This window comes from Callorhinchus milii, unplaced genomic scaffold, assembly GCF_018977255.1.
Source record: "Callorhinchus milii isolate IMCB2004 unplaced genomic scaffold, IMCB_Cmil_1.0 Scaffold8, whole genome shotgun sequence".
NCBI lineage: Eukaryota > Metazoa > Chordata > Chondrichthyes > Chimaeriformes > Callorhinchidae > Callorhinchus > Callorhinchus milii.
In genome coordinates, this window is record NW_024704749.1 from 23,956,404 (window position 1) to 23,967,589 (window position 11,186).

Genomic DNA, 11,186 nt, shown 5'->3' on the forward strand with positions numbered 1-11,186 from the left:
GTCAGGACAGCAGTGGTCCTGGAGTTGAGGGTGGAGGCAGAAAGATAAAGTCGGGTGTCATCTGCATACATGTGGAAGTTGACCCCATGTCTGCGGACGATGTCACCAAGGGGGAGCATGTAGATAGTAAAGAGAAGAGGACCAAGGACAAAGCCCTGTGGGACGCCAATTGTGACAGTGCAGGGGCTGGAGGAGAAACCGTTAGAGGCAACAAAGTGGAGACGGTTAGAGAGATAGGAATCGAACCGGGCAAGCCCGCGAAGGTTAAGTAAAGCAGAGAGGCGGTGTATGAAGATGGAGTGGTCGACAGCGTCGAAGGGGGCAGAGAGGTCGAGGAGGACAAGGAGGCAGAGGGAGCCCTGATCACAGATGTTCAGAATGTCATTTGTGACTTTGACCAGGGCTGTTTCCATGCTGTGGGCAGCGCAGAAGCCGGATTGGAGGGGTTCAAAGACGGAATGGCAAGAAAAAAGGAGCGGAGCTGGAATACGATGACTCCTTCCAGGGCCTTGGAGAGGAATGGCAGGTTAGAGATGGGTGGTAGCTGAAGAGAAGGGATATGTCCAGGGAAGGTTTTTTTCAAGATGGAGATGATGACGGCTGTTTTTAGAGGGGTTGGAACTGAACCAGTTGACAAGGAGAGGTTGATGACTTCGGACAGGAGAGTGGCCAGAAGGTGGAGCTGGGAGATGAGGAGAAATGTGGGAATGGGATTGAGGGAACAGGTAGTAGGTTTGAGTTTGCGGACAGTTGTGGTGAGGGAGGAGGGAGAGATAGGGTCGAAGGAGTATAGGGGGGGATGGATGGGGAGTGAGTCATGAGGGAGAGGTGATGTGGGGGTGGCTGTGGACGGGTAAGGTGGCTGAACATAGCCCCTCGATAAAAAATGACTCTACTCATTCTTTCAGAGGAAAATAAGGGAAAAGGCATGAAGACAGACAGACAGCTGATGGTGGCCTCTTTGAGACCAAACCACTCACAAGGATCAACCACCAGGAATCTCAGGGTAGAAATGGGGGCATCTTAGCCTGATGCAGGTAATAATCAGTAATTCACCAATGCATGCAAAAGATGCGCATATGGGCTGTGCACTAAATTTCCATCATTCATCACTGCATTTTTACATTCTACTCTTAAAAAGAATGAGCCTTACCTCTCAGGTGACACCATTTTATATAACACCATTATATGTATTATAATGAAGGTTTTGATAAGGTGAACATTGATAGGAATAGACTGTTTCCACTTGTTAGTGGTTCCAAAACAAGGGGACAAGAATATAATAATAATCCTTATATTTGATATAGTGTTTTTCACATCAGGAGGACATCCCACAGTGCTTCAGAGGATATGCTGAAGAATCCAGTGACTATGTGTTTTGTGAGTTATTGCACCAGTCATGTCCCACAAACAGCATAAACTCGCCACTTGTGGAGCTAAAAGGGATTTTAGGAAGAATGTCTTCATGCAGTGAGTGTTCAGAACGTGGGACTCGCTGCCGCAAGCTGTGGTTGATGCAGAGAGCATTAACGTATTTAAGAAAGTTTATTCAAACATGAGGGAGAGGAAATAGAGAGGCATAAGGGAGAAGATGAGATGAGACAGGATGGAAGCTGATGTGGAGTATAAACACAAATGAGCAAATTAGTTGGGCTTTTTCTATGTAGTTTATTCTGTGTAATTCTATGTAATTCTATGTAAGTAAATTAATAAAGCTATCGTTGGATTATCAGAGACCTATGACTGGTAAGAATTCTAACCCTGTGATCACATAACAACATAATTCCCAATGTGATTTGCCAGTAAGTTCATGTTTTTGCAACATTTTAACATCAAATAGTCAATACTAGCCTTCAAAATAAAGCCAAGGACCAATCAACAATCAGCTTAAGTGGGAGGGATGCACAAAATCAAGGTCAACTTCACTCTTCCTAAAGAAAGATACTAAATTTTCAAGCAATTTGCAGCTAATATTCTAGTGGATTTTACAAATCTAACCCTTATTTTATAATCCTTACATTTGATATAGCTCCTTTCAGGATGAGAGGATGTCTCAAAGCACTTCACAGGATATGCTACAAAGTGGAGTGACTGTGCATGTCATGGGTGAATTAAACAGCCAATGTCCCACAATCAGTCAAGAAATGAATGAACAATTTTATTGGAAACATCTAAGGCCAGGACGCTGGGAAAACCTCAGTGCCAGTCCAGACTTTATAAATAAGAAGACAAAGACAGGCGTGAAAAGTCATTAAACACAATTCAACACAATAACCTCGCTGAGCATTTGGGGAAGAAGTTGATAAATCACCTCAGGAGGAATTCTCTGAAAATGTGAAAAGATCACAATTTTCAGTTATTTAGTCACAGATGTTTTCTTCGGATAAGGTAAGTTAGAAACCATAATTTCTGAACAAAAACTCAATTGCTCAATTAATAAAAAAAAACTTTGCTAAACTGAAATCATGGGTTGTGGTTTGGTGACATTTTCCCACTCTGCTTTTTCTGACATTTTCCTCACCGGCCTCCCCTCCACTACCATCCATAAAATCCAGATAATTCAAAACTCTGCCACCTGCATTCCCATCCGCACCAAACTCTGCTCCCCGATCACCTCAGTCCTTGCCAGACTGCACTGGCTGCCTATCCCAGAGAGAATCGATTTCAAGATCCGCACCCTTGTATTCAAGTCCCTGCACTCCTCTGCAGCCCCTACATCTCTGACCTCCTCTCTCCTCAAAACAGTACCCCTTCATTTCTCCGGGTCTGGCCTCCTCCTCGTCCCCCAAATCCCCCGCTTCACCCTCGGTGGCTGTGCCTTCAGCCACTATGCCCCGAGGCTCTGGAACTGCCTTCCTCACTCCCTTCGTCTCGTTCCCTCCCTTCCCATTTTCAGGCCTTTCCAAAAACCTTTCTTTTGACCGCGCCTTTGGTCACCTCCTTCCCCCTCCCCCTGGCTCGGTTCCGGGATCTGTTACTGTAAAGCGCTCTGAGACGCCGTCCGGCGTGGAGGGCGCTATATAAATCCAAGTTGTTGTTGTTGTTACTTGCCTTGTGGTCAGAAGAATTAAAGGAATTGGGAAATTCTCATTGCTTGGGCAGAAGCATAAAAATAGATGCTTTGTTTTGGTCTGGAATTAGACAGTGCCTGTTTGCTTTTGCATAATTTTTGTTAAAAAAAGGATTAGAGAACATTTATTTAATTTAAAAGTTGTCTGGGTTTCAGCTGGATTCCGTGAAACTTGAGAATATCTACCAATATCACTATCTATTTAGTGACCATTTTTGGACAGAATTATATGGTCTGTATGCTATACTGTGGCAGATCTAAAGATCTCTAATATAAGACAATACACAGACAATCTTACTTTGCAATATTTTCTGTGAAGCGCTTTGAGACATCTCAGTGACACGATAGGACGTTATATCAAATGTGAGGATTATTATTAGTATATGCTGATCAATAAAGATAGCCACATTTTTTTAATAAAAAATACTACTATTGGTGATAACCCCCTGCTACATTGAGCTAGTCCTGCATGTTATCTATTTAATTTGTCCTTATCCTCTACCATCTGAAATGGAATCATTTCAATGTTTTGCATTAATAATCATGTTTGTCCAGATGTCATTGATGCACAGATTGCTCCAATATTAATCAGATGAAGAATTGATACACTATAAAGTGTAGCATCTTTGCTGGTATTGCTGATGGGCTTTTGTTTAAGTGCAGGTGTCTGGCAATTGATTTGGGGTGTTCTTCTTCACTGTACAAACCATTGCAGAAATTGATGATAAGTGCTGGAAGGACACATCTAACCATAGGAAGCAGAGAAAGAGATAAACGAGCCAGAAGTACCCCTCATGAATGGCAGAAGAGGGTCTAATAATTCAGTAAACACAAGTTTTTAAATAACTGTTTACTTAAATAATAATTAATAGGTTGGACTAGGTGCTACTGAATTCCATCTGGTAAAATAGGTCAAGAACCATTTTTAATTATGTCAAGAGAACTCTCTCTACTTTGTCTTCACAACTCTTACCTCCATAAACTGCAGATTATTCAGAATTCTGCAGTTCTCTCTTGCACGAGGCTCCATGAACCTATCACCCCCATCCTCGCCCGGCTCCACTGGCTCCCCATCCCTCAGAAGATAGAGTTCAAAATCCTCGTTCTCATCTTCAAAGACCTCCACGGCCTTGATCCTTCCTCAGTGACCTGCAAATGCCCTATTGACCAGTCTGCTCCCTCCCCAGTCAATTCTTCAGCCTTTCTGCCCCAACCTTTGGAACTCCATCGTTTTAAAACCTTCCTCTTACACCAGCAGATAATGACCAGGGAAGTTGTACTAGTTAATCTAAATCTTTGATAACGATGTGCGGGACCAATCTATAGTATGCATCGGAACACTGGCTGTAAAATTGGCTAATATTGTACATTTTTGGTGGATAGTTCACTTCAGTTCACTGTGGGAGATATGACAGATACCAGCCCATTTCCCAATGCAGAGATCAGAAAAAAATGCTCTTTATACTAAGGCTGTCAGATTCTTCCCAACAGTTTCATAGGGTGATACACTGCTTTTAGCTGTCTTCTTCAGATGAAGTTGCTCACAAAACACACAGTCACTCAACTTTACCGTATATCCTGTGAAGCACCTTTGGACGTCCTCCCTATGTGAAAGCCACCATACAAATGTAATATGTTGTTGTATACAAAAAGGAAGGATTAATATTATTAATTATAATTCATTAACTATTATTAATCCAAAAAAATTCTTTCTACCTTTGTGGCCATTTTAGTTTTCTACACAAATATTACAGGTGCTATTCAGTTATCTGCATTCATAATCTTAGTGATAAAGTTTAAAACACCAGTCATATTTTTGTTCACCTGTATGAAAGGAGCTGTACAGCATACCTAGAATACCAGGGATTATCATTAGCCACTCTGTTAGTGTACCATTGCAGTCATGCAGACATGTTTACCAGCCTATTGACGAATGCAGGACTAAGTGCAGAGCCTGTACTCAAATAAAATTATATAATTCTATCACTCTCAAGGCTGAGGGCTATAGGTCAACAGGCTTGTAAATAGTCTAGTATGAAGGCTGTATGCCTTAGTTTACATTTTCAATGCCTTGATTTATTTCAGTTGATGTCATTTGTCAATTTCAAACAAATAAATACGCTGTGGAACTAAATAGCATTGTTTCTTTGGTTTGGGAAAAGTTTGATTGTGAAAACAGGAGAAGAGCAAAACTTATGTTTTTGTTGTACAGCACAAAGCTTGTTATAACAAAACATAATTGTCAAGGGAAGTCAGATACTGAATATTAATGAAGTACAATTCTTATGAATTAAACATGGATCTTTCAATATAATTGTAATTTTAGCTACCATATATGCAACTCCCAATATCAATAATAATAATAATATTCCTTACATTTGGTATAGGCCTTTCACGTGGGGATGCTGTCTCAGAGTGTTTCACAGGATATACTGTAAAATGTAGTGATTGTGTGTTTTGTAGGTGAATGCAGCAATCAATTTGTACCTAACAATGTCTCACAAACAGCCATGGAGCGACTGACCAATATCAATCTGACTGTAGCTGCTATGCATGAAGCTCCTAATATTAGAGTGTCTTCAGTTACTGTACATGAAGTCTTATACTCCTTATAGAATTTCTTGCAGTACAACATTACAGCAGATTGTAATAACCTGTTTGTTGAGTTGTGACTGACTATCTCAACACAAACATCACAAGCCTTGGTCGACCAAGGTTGCAAACTCCTCACAAAAAAAACTTTTGCAAATTTGTCATTCACATATTTTCATTTCAAATAACAAACTCCACCCCTGCCTTTGTGAGACTCCTCCATGTTTATATAGTTCAGTTGGTTTATTGGTTGCTTTTGCTGCTGAGTTAACTGCTTGTTAATTTTGTTTCGTGAGCACAAAATAAACCTCCTGTATTTTAAATCATTTTTTTTGGAAATGCTATTACAATTTGTTTGTGCTATATGTTTTACTCGTGTGTTTAAAACAACTCAAAATGATTTTCAGGTTAATATAACAATCAATTTACAAATGCACAGTCCAAAGGTACATAAGTTGGGGACGTCACATTTGTTACAAAACATGATATTTTGCAATTCAAGGGCATTTTAGTCAGGTTGAAGCATTGAACAAATATTTACATGCAAATGTTTGAACACGAGAATTTAGATTGTTTGTATCGTTGCAATTTCAGTATTGGGCATTGCAGTTTAAAATGTAAAGTGAGATTATTATCAAAAAAAATTAGAAGGAGTCAGGCAGTTTGCTGTTCTGTGGTCCATTGAATAGGTAACCACTCAGTTGTCTCTGAAACACAAAGATACAACTGCTGTGGAAAAAGCTACCACAGAAAAAGAAAACTTGATCTTTGGTTTCCCAAGGATTCAGGGAGTGAAAGATTGATAAGGTGTCAGAAGATCATCTGAAAGATAATCTCTAAATGAGACTTTCCAATTTAGGGATCTTATGAAACTTGAAACAGTTACATGTTGTTAAAATTCATCAGGAAACATATGGAGACACATTTGTGGGGATTGCAATTACGTTTGAAACAGTTGAAATAAAAATAAGAATAATCCTTGCCTTATCACATTTTTGAGACATTTCAAAGTGCTTCACAGTCTATACTGTGAAGTGAATTAGCTGTATATTGTGTGGGCGGATCGCGGCAGCCAATTGCACACGGCAGTGTCCCACAAACAGTTGTGGATTGAGTGACCAAGTTACTATTATTATTTTTTTTTAAAGGGATTATTACTCCTGCAAAAGCAATCCACCAATCGCCTAACAATCGAGTTCCTACTTACTGCTAGGTAAACACAGGCATATGGAATAAGGAAACTTGCCCAACGTTTTGCCCTGCCCGGGAATCAAACCCAGGTCCACTTGCTTGCAAGGCAAGTGTTAAGATTGCAAAAGACACTAAAAACATTGACAACAACAACAGAAGTTTATGGGTTCAAGCCCCACATTAGGAATTTGAACTCAGATAGTCTAGGCTGCCACTCCAATGCATTGCTGGCCGTGTGTGCTGCATTTTTAGAGGTGCCGTCCTTCAGATGAGACAATAAATCAACGTCTCACTTGCCTGTTCGGGTAGATGTTAAAGTTCCCAAGCGCAATTCAAAAAAAGAAGGGAGTTTCTCCTGTTGTCCTGACCAATAATTGCCCGAATAAAACTGATCATTCACTTTGCAATTCACTTTGTGATATTGGTATGTGCAAATGGGCTGTTGCGTTCACCTAAAATAGTGCTGTAAGTTTTATAGCATACCATGCAAAGTGCTTTAATGTGAAAGTTACTGTACCAAATGCAAGGATTATTAAGGGTTATTAAGGATGATTATTAAGAGCAATGTAGGTTTAATTTACTGGCCACAATGTTTATTCTTTTAAGAATTAGAATGGTTTAAAGGGTTGGAGCTGGACACTGTGCACTTTTTGTTCAAGTGGATGTTTTTTGTGATTTTCATACCTGACACAAAGTTGGGGAGCGGTGTGGAATCAGAAAAGACAGCTAAGCACATAGAAAGAAAGTTTTATGAAGTATGCACAGTCTGATAACTGGAAAATAAAGTTCAATACAGATAAACTAAAGTACTTCATCTAGGAAGTAGCTCAGTCCTGTAAATCAGTGGTTAGAGCACTCACCTTGCAAGCGAGACACCAGGGTTCAATTCCAGGCAGGGCGAAACCTTGGGCAAGTTTTCTTACTCCACACGCCAATTTTATCTGGAGGATTATTAGTCAGGACATGAGAAGTAACTCCATTCTCCTTTTGAATGGGATCTTTAATTTCCACCTCAACAGGCAGACAGGACCTTGGTTTTAAAGTCTCACCTCTAACAGTGCAGCAAACCGCATTGGTGTCAACCTAGACTGTGAATGTGTGCAGTATCAAAGTTGAAAATACATATGATTAAATGAATGTCCACAACAAGAAATATGAGATAGATAAATAATAAAGTTATGAAACTTGATTTGGATGATCCTCCAATTGACAATAGATTTACTGATCTTGACAGGTGAGCAGCTTCTTGAAAAGAACCAAATTGAACCATTTTACAAATTTTCCACAATTCTGTGCCATCGTATATCTTATATTTTAAGACAAAATGTTTATTTCAGGCTAAGAGTAGATTAATTGCAGTCCTGTGATTCTCCACAGGTTGGTAAATTTGAATCTAATGGGATAATAATTAATCCTGGACTTTGATAAAGTGCCTAGAACATAAAGGTGCCTGAAGTATTAGACATTTGAAAGTGCTTCACAGAGTTTTCTGTAAAGTGTAATGACTGTTTTTGTAGGTAAATGTGGCAGCTAATTTGCACACAGCTCTGTCCTACTAATAGCCATGAAGTGAATGATTAATTTTACTTGGAGGGTTGTTGGCCAGGACACGAGGAGAAACTCCATTCTCTTCTTTAGTGCATGAAATGTTTAATATACACCTGAACAACTTTACCATGTTTCTAATGCTGACCTGAGAGTGCTGGGCTAACACTTTAGAAGGACCTTTACATTACAAGCACCAGCACAGACATGATGCAATACGAGCTGGGGAATCAAATCAGAGAATATAATAATCCTTGCATTTGATATAGTGCTTTTCACGTCTTCTAGAACGTCTCAAAGCGCTTCACAAAATATGCTGTAAAGTGAATTGACTGTATATTTGTCGGCAAAACGCAGCACAGCAGTGTCCCACAAACAGTCGTGGACTGAAAATGACCACTTCATTATTGTTTTTGTTTTGGAGGGATTATTATTAAATGTATGGAATAAGGAAACTTGCTCAAGGTTTCGCGCTGCCTGGAATTGAACCCAGGTTAAAATTATTGAGTTTCTGCCAATACATTGGACATAGTAAATGCCAAGGTGACAAATGACAATCTGTTCATCTGTGACTAGGGCTCCCTCTGCCTTCTCATCCTCCTCGACCTCTCTCCTACCTTTGACACTGTGGACCACTCTATTCTCCTCCACCGCCTCTCCTCACACTTTAACCTTCAAGGTTCAACCTTGAACTTAACCTTGAATGGTTCAGATCCAATCTCTCACACTGGTTCCACTTTCTTTCCCACTACAATCCTCTGGCCTGTTGACCTGATGCCACTGACCCACACTGGTCCACAATCCCTGACAGCAAGCCCAAGTGGCCTGTTGAGGCAAGGCAGAAATTGGGAAAAGAGAAAGGAGTCTCTCTCCCACACTCCTCCACTCACTCACTCACTCACTCACTCACTCACTCACTCACTCACTCACTCACTCACTCACTCACTCACTCACTCACTCACTCACTCACTCACTCACTCACTCACTCACTCACTCACTCACTCACTCACTCACTCCCTCCCTCCCTCCCTCCCTTCCTGGTTGTGGGACACTGCTGTGCGCTCTCTCTGTCTCCCTCCCCTGGAGGTACGCATCAACTTATCTAATTCCAGAGAGTAATAGGCCCAGTTTGGCGAGAGCCCAGAATGTGAGTTGGGGTAACTTCTGGAGTCTAACCAGCAAAACCGCATAGCTTACCCATTGTCTCAATGTGTCTGTAATCTGTTTGCTTTACAAAATAAAATATTCTTACTGATCTTTGAAGTTCCGTGCAGTTCTCACTGTGTTTCCCCTCAGTGCTGACCCCTTCATTAAATAAAAAAATATCGCTCGTCACCTGGGAGCCTTACTCTGTCTCTAACCCTGACCTGGGAATGTGGGTGGACAATATAGAAGAAGCTTTAATGTGTCTCTAACCCTGACCTGGTAGTGTGGATGGACAATGTAGAGGGAGCTTTACTGTACCTCTAACCCTGACTTGGGAGTGCGGGAGGACAGTGTAAAGGGAGCTTTACTGCGTCTCTAGCCTGTGCTGTTGCTGACCTGGGAGCACTGAAGGTGTTAAAAGTCCCAACACTGAAATCTTGAGTGAAAACAGTTGGAAAGAATGCTAACTACAGCATAACATATGACAGAGAAGTTTCTTCTGTGATACTAGCAGAACCATTCACACAGTTTAAAGACATCTCAAGTCTTTCAATATCTTAGTAAAACAAAGTTGGTAACTTTCCAAAATGAAGTATCTATTCATCATAAAACCCTGCTTATTTACTGATACATAACAGCAACAGTATCTCTGCAAAGAAGGCAGAGCTCTTTGCAAAGTCGGGAAGCTTTGAAATGTCAAGTATGTATGGAATGAAGAAGTAATTGAATTTGTACCAATACATTGGACATAAGAACATAACATAACATAACATGTAGGAGCAGGAGTAGGCCTTCGGCCCTTCGAGCCTGCCCCGCTATTCAATCATGGCTGATCTTCTAGTCTAACTTTAGCTAATACCATAACCCTGCCTTATCCCCATATCCCTTAATCCCTTTTGGAATAAGAAATCTATCTATCTCAGTCTTGAATATGTTCAAGGACTGAGCGTCAACAGCCCTTTGGGGTAGTGAGTTCCATACATTCACCATCCTTTGAGTGAAGAAGTTCTTCCTCAACTCAGTGCGAAAGGGTTGGCCTCTGATTTTAAGGTTGTGACCCCTGGTTTTAGTTTCTCCAGCCAGGGGAAACAATCTCCCACTATCTACTCAATCATGCCCTTTGATGATCTTATAGGTTTTTATAATTCTTCTATATTCTAGAGAATATAGACCCAAATTGGGTCTATGCCCCAGTGACTGGTCTGCCCTCCAAGTCCTGCCAATGTGCCAGTCTGCCTGTGCAGTCATTAACAGTGCCTGGCTCAGGAACTGGATCACCTAGACTGCTACAGATGGCAAGTTCATGTCACCCTGGAGCCAGTTCAGCTTCAAGGAGAACCCACTTACCACCCCCCGTCCACCTTCCAAGAGTATAGTTACTAATGACACTAAGGCGTCACAAGGCTATTCTCCATTCTGACAAGATTACCTTCCGCCAAACATCGGTGTCTTGCACTGTTCCGTTTTTAGCATTGGCAATATTATTTGCCTACCAATATGTTATTTGTCCAGATCTCATTGCATCTCAATGTGTTTGAAACTCCAAAATGTTGCAGCAGTGTTTCTAATCATTAAATTCTTATAAGGATTCATGATGGTAAAAAACAATTTTTTCTTCCAATGATATAATCAATTTAAATTA